The sequence below is a fragment of the Oryctolagus cuniculus genome, chromosome 1, assembly GCF_051225735.1.
Source record: "Oryctolagus cuniculus isolate XC-2025 breed Fujian yellow rabbit chromosome 1, ASM5122573v1, whole genome shotgun sequence".
Lineage (NCBI taxonomy): Eukaryota > Metazoa > Chordata > Mammalia > Lagomorpha > Leporidae > Oryctolagus > Oryctolagus cuniculus.
The window spans coordinates 145702018-145709175 of NC_142867.1; the positions used below are offsets into that span (position 1 = coordinate 145702018).

The following is a 7158-nucleotide window of genomic DNA, read 5'->3' on the forward strand; positions in this document are numbered from 1 at the left end:
TATTCTGGAAATAACAGTGTTCAGAACAAGAAAATACAACCTGGGAAAAATATTTTAAAGCATATATCAGATAAAGGACCCATATGTAGAGTACATAATGAACTCAAAAACATCAGGAAAAGAAGGCCACCAGTTAGAAAATGAATGAACAGACATTCCACCAGCAGGCATAGAGATGTGAAATGAGTGTAAGGAAAGGTAACCAACGTCACTACAACTATGTAAATGAAAGCTAAACCACTGAGGAGAAGAGAAAACACGGTCAACACCAACACTGGCAAGTCTGTAAAGAATCTAGGTCACACATTTGTCGGCAGTGGGACTGCAAAGGACCCTGAGGTCCTTAGAGAAATTAATATTTCCTCTACGTCTGGACAGGAAGTATACAGGGTGAGCCTGGAGCACCTTGTAGACAGAAGGGGCCCATCAAGGAGCAGGCACTTCAGCAGGGCCCAGAGGCCAACGTAAAGCCACTCCCACTGACCTCGGCCGGAATAAAGGCAAAACCAACTCCAATGGTCTGAATCACGTTGGAGATTGGAAAACTCAAAACTGCAGAAGGCTATTAAGAAAAACTCAGCCTTTGTTGGATGGGAGGGAACCAAACGAGGATTGTGACAACGGTAAATGGAAGGAAGGGGACGCGGCATCCTCCCTGCTCCTTCCGCAGAAGACCCCAGGCACCAGGGCCGGGGTCTCCTTCCCGACCCCCTGCTTTGCCCTCGGCCCACTCGCAGCACAGCGCAGCGCACACAGGCGCCCCCGAAACACCCACCCGGGACTCCTCCACTAAGACCTGGCGGCTCCCACGTCCCTCACCGGGAGGAACGCGGCCTCACCACCGGCCCAGGGACCCCGCCTCCGCCCCCACGCTCTCGCCCCAGGCGCCGCAGGGCCTCCAGGGCGGGCAGGGCGGGAGGAGGGCGGCTCCGGTCTGGTCCCACCCCACCGCACTCCCCAGCAGGGGCGACTCGGAGACCCAGAGAACTAACCCAGGAGAACCCGCGACGCCCTGGGGGCACTCGGGGGCCACCACGCCCGTCCTCGCCACAGGAAAGACGCCGGCTCCTGGGACACTGCTCAGAGACCCCAGTCCCCACGCGGGAGAGGGCAGGTGCACGGCGGCAGCTCACCTGGAGCAGCAGCGGCCGGGCCGGCACCACGCGCGCTCCCGGGGCCAGCGGACTCCTGGCCCGGAGGCTGCCGCGGGCTCGCCGAGACCACGGCCCCGGGGGCCGGTGTGCAGGGCCCACGCGTTCTGGATCCGGCCCCGGCGCCTCGCCTGGGTCTGCCGGTGAGGGTGAAGCCGTCGGGAGCCTCCGGAGCCCCCTGGGCCCGGCCGGGAGCGCAGTCGGAGTTTCTGAGGAGACCTCGGCCGAGGAGACCTCGGCCGCCGAGCCCGCCTTCCCACGTGGGTGGGCGGTGTGGAGGACCAGGTCGATCAGGGCAGCTCGGCGGGCATCCTGTGGAAACCGCTCCTGCGATGCCGAGATGGCACGAACGCCCGAGTCCCACCAGTCGGTGTGGCGCCCGCCCCGGCTCCGCCCGCCACGCAGGGCCTGGCCGCCGCTCCGCACCACGGGGTCGCCGCGGCCCTGAGCGCCGTCCAAGATCCCTGCGGCCTCAGGCCTGGCCCTTTAATTTTTGGGGTTTCCATAGAGTTCTTTTTTATTTCAACAAACGTATACATCATTCATAAGAAATGTGTTAATTATGGTATCAAATGAGTTTATACACTTTTTTCTCCAAAGATTTATTTATTAATTTGAAAGGCAGAGTTGCAGAGAGGCAGGGAGAGGAAGAGGAAGAGGGGTAGGGAGAGAGAGAGAGAGAGAGAGAGAGAGAGAGATTGATTTTCCATCCACTGGTTCACTTCCCAAGACGGCCCCAAGGGCTGGAGCTGCGCCAATTTAGAGTCAGGAGTTTCTTCCCGGTCTCCCAAGTGGGTGCAGGGGCCCAAGGACTTGGGCCTTCCTCTGCTACTTTCCCAGGCCATAGCAGAGAGCGGGATAGGAAGTGGAGCAGCCGGGACTCGAACCGGCACCCATATGGGATGCCGGCCCTGCAGGCGGCGGCTTCAACCGCTACACCACAGCCTCAATACACTTTGGATTTCTGTTTTAATTTCTAATGTGGAGACTCACTAGGCACAACCCTCCGAATCGGGAGGTCTTTGGGCTCCTCCATGATTTTTGAGGCCTTTTTAAGGCCCCGGGGAGCGGGCGCTTCTGTGCTGCGCGATGCCCAGGCTCCTGTCCTGGCGAATCCGAGCGCGCCCTGCTGGGGTGAGCCCGCCGGGCTGAGGGCGGCGTCTCTGCTGTGTCTGAGAGTCCGACGGAGGAGACAGGGCGAGGACGTAGCCGGGTTCTAGAACCCAGGCTCCGAGGAGAGAGGACCGCGTTCCTCCCTGCCTTCCCTTCCCGAGGACGCCGACGCCTCACTCACCGTCTCCCGGCCCTGAGGCCCGAGGGCAGGGCGAGCGCTCCGCAGACGCGCAGCCCGGCCCCGTCGCCCCTGCCCCGGCTCCCAGCGGACTCGGGGCTGCGGGAGCCCTGCACCCTGGAGCCCTTCCCAGCACAGAGCACGCGCGCCCCTGCCTAGGAGGAGTCCCGCACCCCGCAGCCCCAGGCGGTCAGCACCGCGCAGGACGGCTGCGGAGGAGGGGAGAAGTGGGGCGAGCAGACCCCCTAAAAGGGAGCGGGAGCGGGACCGACGGGGACGGGGAGAGGGCGGGGAAGAGCCGGCTGGAGGGGTTGGGGGATGTGGTGGTGGGCGGGGCCTGGGTAATTTGGGGGCGGGACGGGTCCGAAGCGTGGTGGAGGCCGGGGGTCTCTGGACCGAGTGAAGCGGAGAGCGGGGCGGGCCTGTGGGTCGGGCTCGGCGGTCCGAGGGTCGCGGCCTTAGGGCGACCGCACACAGCGGGTTGCGGTTCCGAGGACGGGCGGGGCGGGGCGGGGCGGGGCGGCACCACGCCGGGTGGGCGGGCTCCTGCCGGTGCCGCTGCGCAGTGCTGGGAAGCCGGTCCCGGAGGATTCTCGCCTGGCCGAGCTGCTCTGGGCGGACCGGGTCCTGCGCGGCACCGACCCACGTGGCAAGGAAAACCCGGCGTCCGAGGTCCCCTCAGAAGCTCCAGGCCGACGCCAGAGCTGTGTGCTTTATTGAAATTGACCTTCCAGCTAAAAACTTTTTAGTTTTCTGGTAAAATAAGTAAATTTGGGGGCTTAAATGATCCACAAAAAATTTGAACGTGTCAGAAACTGCAGTCCAGAAAGCCAATTCTCAGTTACTGACAGCCTGTGTTGTAGGAAGAGTTTCTGGAAATCGGAAATAAAATAACCTTATCGTGGTGTAAAAGGTTTGAAATCATGCATAGCTTTTTTCATAAAACACTTTCCAGAAACTTTTTAAAGACTCCCTGTTAATAACTAGATGCGATTCAGTTCAAAATGGACTATGAAAACGTGGAAAATAATACCGAGGTGGACAAAGCGAAGACTAAAGTACATACTTACAGGATACTGACCTACAGCACCCATAGGAAGGGAGACGTCCTCTTTCCAGCTGCCACAATGGTGCCCTTGAATGTCCTGGCCAACACTCTCAAAAGCTTGTATAACACCGAAAAGAGAGGCAAAAACCAGGTTTTTACTAGGCTGTGCTCCAAAGTCATGGTCAGGCTCCTAACTGTGATGATGAAGCATGGCTACATCGGGGAACTTGAAACCACTGATGATCACAGAGCTGGGAAAATTGTTGTGAACCTCAGGGACAGCTTAAACAAGTGTGGAGTGATCAGCCTCAGATTTGATGTGCAACTGGAAGATCTAGAAAAATGGCAGAATAATCTGCGCCCATCCCGCCGTTGTACTGACAACCTCAGCTGGCATCATGACCAAGAAACAACACAAAAACACACAGGAGGGAAAATCCAGATTCTTTTTCTGTAATATGTGCATACAAATAAAAGCTCACTGGACAGTAGAAGAAGAAGGGAGGGACTCTGTTAACACTGGAGAGAAAAACCCCTCATCAAAGAGACCCCATATAAAAGTGAAGCCCTCAGACCATAGGAGGTGTGTGTTGTGTTCACAGAAACACATCAGGATAAGAAATGGTGACACCTGTATGGGTACACCACACTGGAATTCCAGGACCAGAATCTCTGTGTCTCTCACATCATGTTGGTGTTAAAAGCAAACAAAATATAAAGATGATAAAGAGAGAGGGAGAGAGAAAGAGAAAGGTAGAAGCAAGGAGGTGGGAGGGAGGGAGGAAGGAGTATCACTGTGTCCTTAGATTTGTATCTACAAATCATATTGAATTTGTTCAAGATTAATTAAAATTAAAATAAAAAATGGAAGAAAAAACATGGATGAGTCTCCAGTAAAGGAAATTTTATTTGAGAATAAAGAATAGAATTACTATCCAGGACACACAGCAGATGGAAGATCTCTCTCCCTTCCTTTCTCTCCCTCCCTCTCTTCCTCTTGTTCTCTCTCCTCTCCATGTGTATGTCTTCTTTCAAATAAAATGAAAATAGTTTAAAAATTAAAACATACTTTAAAAAAACAGTCTCTCACTTGATCTCTTCTCATGACCAGTGTTTTTTTTTTTTTTAATTTTTTTTTAAATTTTTGACAGGCAGAGTGGACAGTGAGAGAGAGAGAGAGACAAAGAGAAAGGTCTTCCTCTTCCGTTGGTTCACCCCTCAATGGCACACCGCGCTGATCCGAAGCCAGAAGCCAGGTGCTTCCTCCTGGTCTCCTATGCGGGTGCAGGGCCCAAGCACTTGGGCCATCCTCCACTGCACTCCCAGGTCACAGCAGAGAGCTGGCATAGAAGAGGGGCAACTGGGACAGAACCCGGCACCCCGACCAGGACTAGAACCCTGGGGTGCCGGCGTCACAGGTGGAGGATTAGCCTATTGAGCCATGGCGCCGGCCATGACCACTGTTTTCATTCTATAGCTGCCTGTTCCTCCTGCTCCCTTCTTTAGCCCTCTGAGGATGTGCTTTCTCTGTTGGGAACTTTTGGCCTTGCTGCTCCTGACTTGGTCATTCTGTGTTGGCCCCTCTCCCTCCATGCGCATCGTCAGACCTGGGGTTCAGAGCCCTGTGGCTGGGAGAAGGTGGGAGACACTGGGAGACACCCTCCCCTGTTGACGTCCAGGGCAGGTGTGTGGGCCACTTGCCGTGCACTCCTGCCTGGAGGCCGGCATGCCTGGCTTGTTGGTCAGCGTAGTGGGTCAGAGGCAGGCGGGGTCACCTGCCCGATCGCTCCCGCTGTGCTTTCTCCAGCTCAGCACTTCTGGATGCCCATCCTCTCTGTCTGTAAACTTGGAGCACCTCCCAGGACCTCTCCTGGCGGCTCCCCTTGGGGTCCTATGTCTTCTCCACTCCTTTCTGGGGTCCCCCACATCACCTAGAGCCCCCACTGCTCATGTTGCCTTCTGAGTGTGGCTTCGCGCAGTTATCTCCCACACCCCTTATCTGTGGTTTCCTGTTCCTCGGTTTCAGCTATTCACAGTCAACTGCAGTCAGAACATCTGAACGGCAAATTCCGGAAGTGAACAATACATAAACTTTAACCTGTACTTTTGGAGCTGAAATCTTGCACGGTCCTACTCCATCCTGTCTGGGACATGAATCATCCTTCCCTTGAGCCTCCACACTTAGTCACGTGGTTATAGATGGACTGCCAATTACAGAGCCTGTGTTCCGGTCACTGCTCTTTTTCATAATAACGGCCCCCAAAGCACAGCAGTAGTGAGGCTGGCAATTTCGTTTCAGTATATGATTACGACTGTTGAAATTATTGTTTCATTGCTAGTTCCTGTTGTTAATCTCTTACTGTGCCCAATTTATAAATTAAACACTAACATATGTATGTATAGGAAAAACACAGCATGTGTAGGACTCATGGCTAGCTGACGTTTCAGGTATCCACTGGGGGTCTTGAACTATACCCCTGCAAATAAAGGAGACTGCAGTATTTAATACTTCATATTTTTCTCTGGACTGGGCAGGTGGGCACCGCAACGGGTGCTGGGTCTGCTATCTTTGAAAGCTTGTCGTAATGAACATAGTTGGTATTTTTCACAGAAAGCTTCAGCAAAACATCCTTATCTTGATCATTTATCCTTCTGAGAGATGGGGGAGGCGAACTGGAATTATTCCGTGCTGGTGTCTGGTCAGAGGAGACTTCTTCCCACAGAGACCCAGGCCTCCTGATGGATTCACAAAACCACACACGTCCAGCCTTCCTCACAGCATTGTCCCTGCGGACAAAGAGCCACAGCTGTGGGAACAAGATAATCACAGCCCATCTGTCTTTGTGAGCAGTCCACACAGCCAGTGGCTGCCATTCCTGGGTTCCTAGGGAGCTGGGTATCTGAGCTCCTGGGTATCAGCTTGTTGCAAGTATAGCAATGGCACCAAGGCTGTGTTGGTTCCATTAAGGACTTTATTATGCAGTGGGGAAGTCACACATTCTGATTCACACAACACACTGGGCAAAGCAACCACCCAAGGTTCCCAAAGTACCGCAGAGGGCAGATTCTCACAGAACCCGCACAGGTGGTGCCTCTGAGCCGAAGAACGCAGGTCTCGAAGGGCGAGTGCAGTGGACTTCGGGCGAGCAAGGCTTCGGCATCAGGCGAGCTCAGAGCCTCGGTGTCGGGCAAGCATGAGGCTGGCTGGGAGAACTCTCTTGCGGGAAGGTCTGAGTATAGTGGGTCAACTGGAACTTTCGCTCTGCCACTCTCAGGAGAGTCTGTTCAGAGGTTCTCACTGGGCCTCTTCAGCCTGCATTTTATATACACTTTTGGTGGTCAGTGTAGGGCCAGTAAGGCCCGTGGGTGGTTCTTATCGAGCCCATCCAGATATCCTGCAGTCAGCTTAGCTCGTGCTTATTTCTTATTAATATTATGGCGAAGCTGTTTAACTTCTGCTCCTTACAGGGCTACACAGGAGTCACTGCTAGCTTGTCGATGGTTCAGCACAATAACGGGGCTGATTTGGCCTCTGAGAGTCCTTGTTCCACAGAGACGGAGACCGAGCGTCTATGGGGAAAACGCCGTCAGAACACGGGGATGTGGCAGGCAGAGGGGCTACAAGGGACCACCCGAGGCTCCGAGGCTCGGCTCGCGCTTCATCTCCC

General features: G+C 54.7%; 1 pseudogene; it reads left to right on the forward strand.

The window, feature by feature from the left end:
* The first annotated feature begins 3569 nt into the window (after positions 1-3569).
* On the forward strand, positions 3570-5569 carry LOC138846173 (small ribosomal subunit protein uS8 pseudogene; annotated as a pseudogene).
* Positions 5570-7158: the final 1589 nt, after the last annotated feature.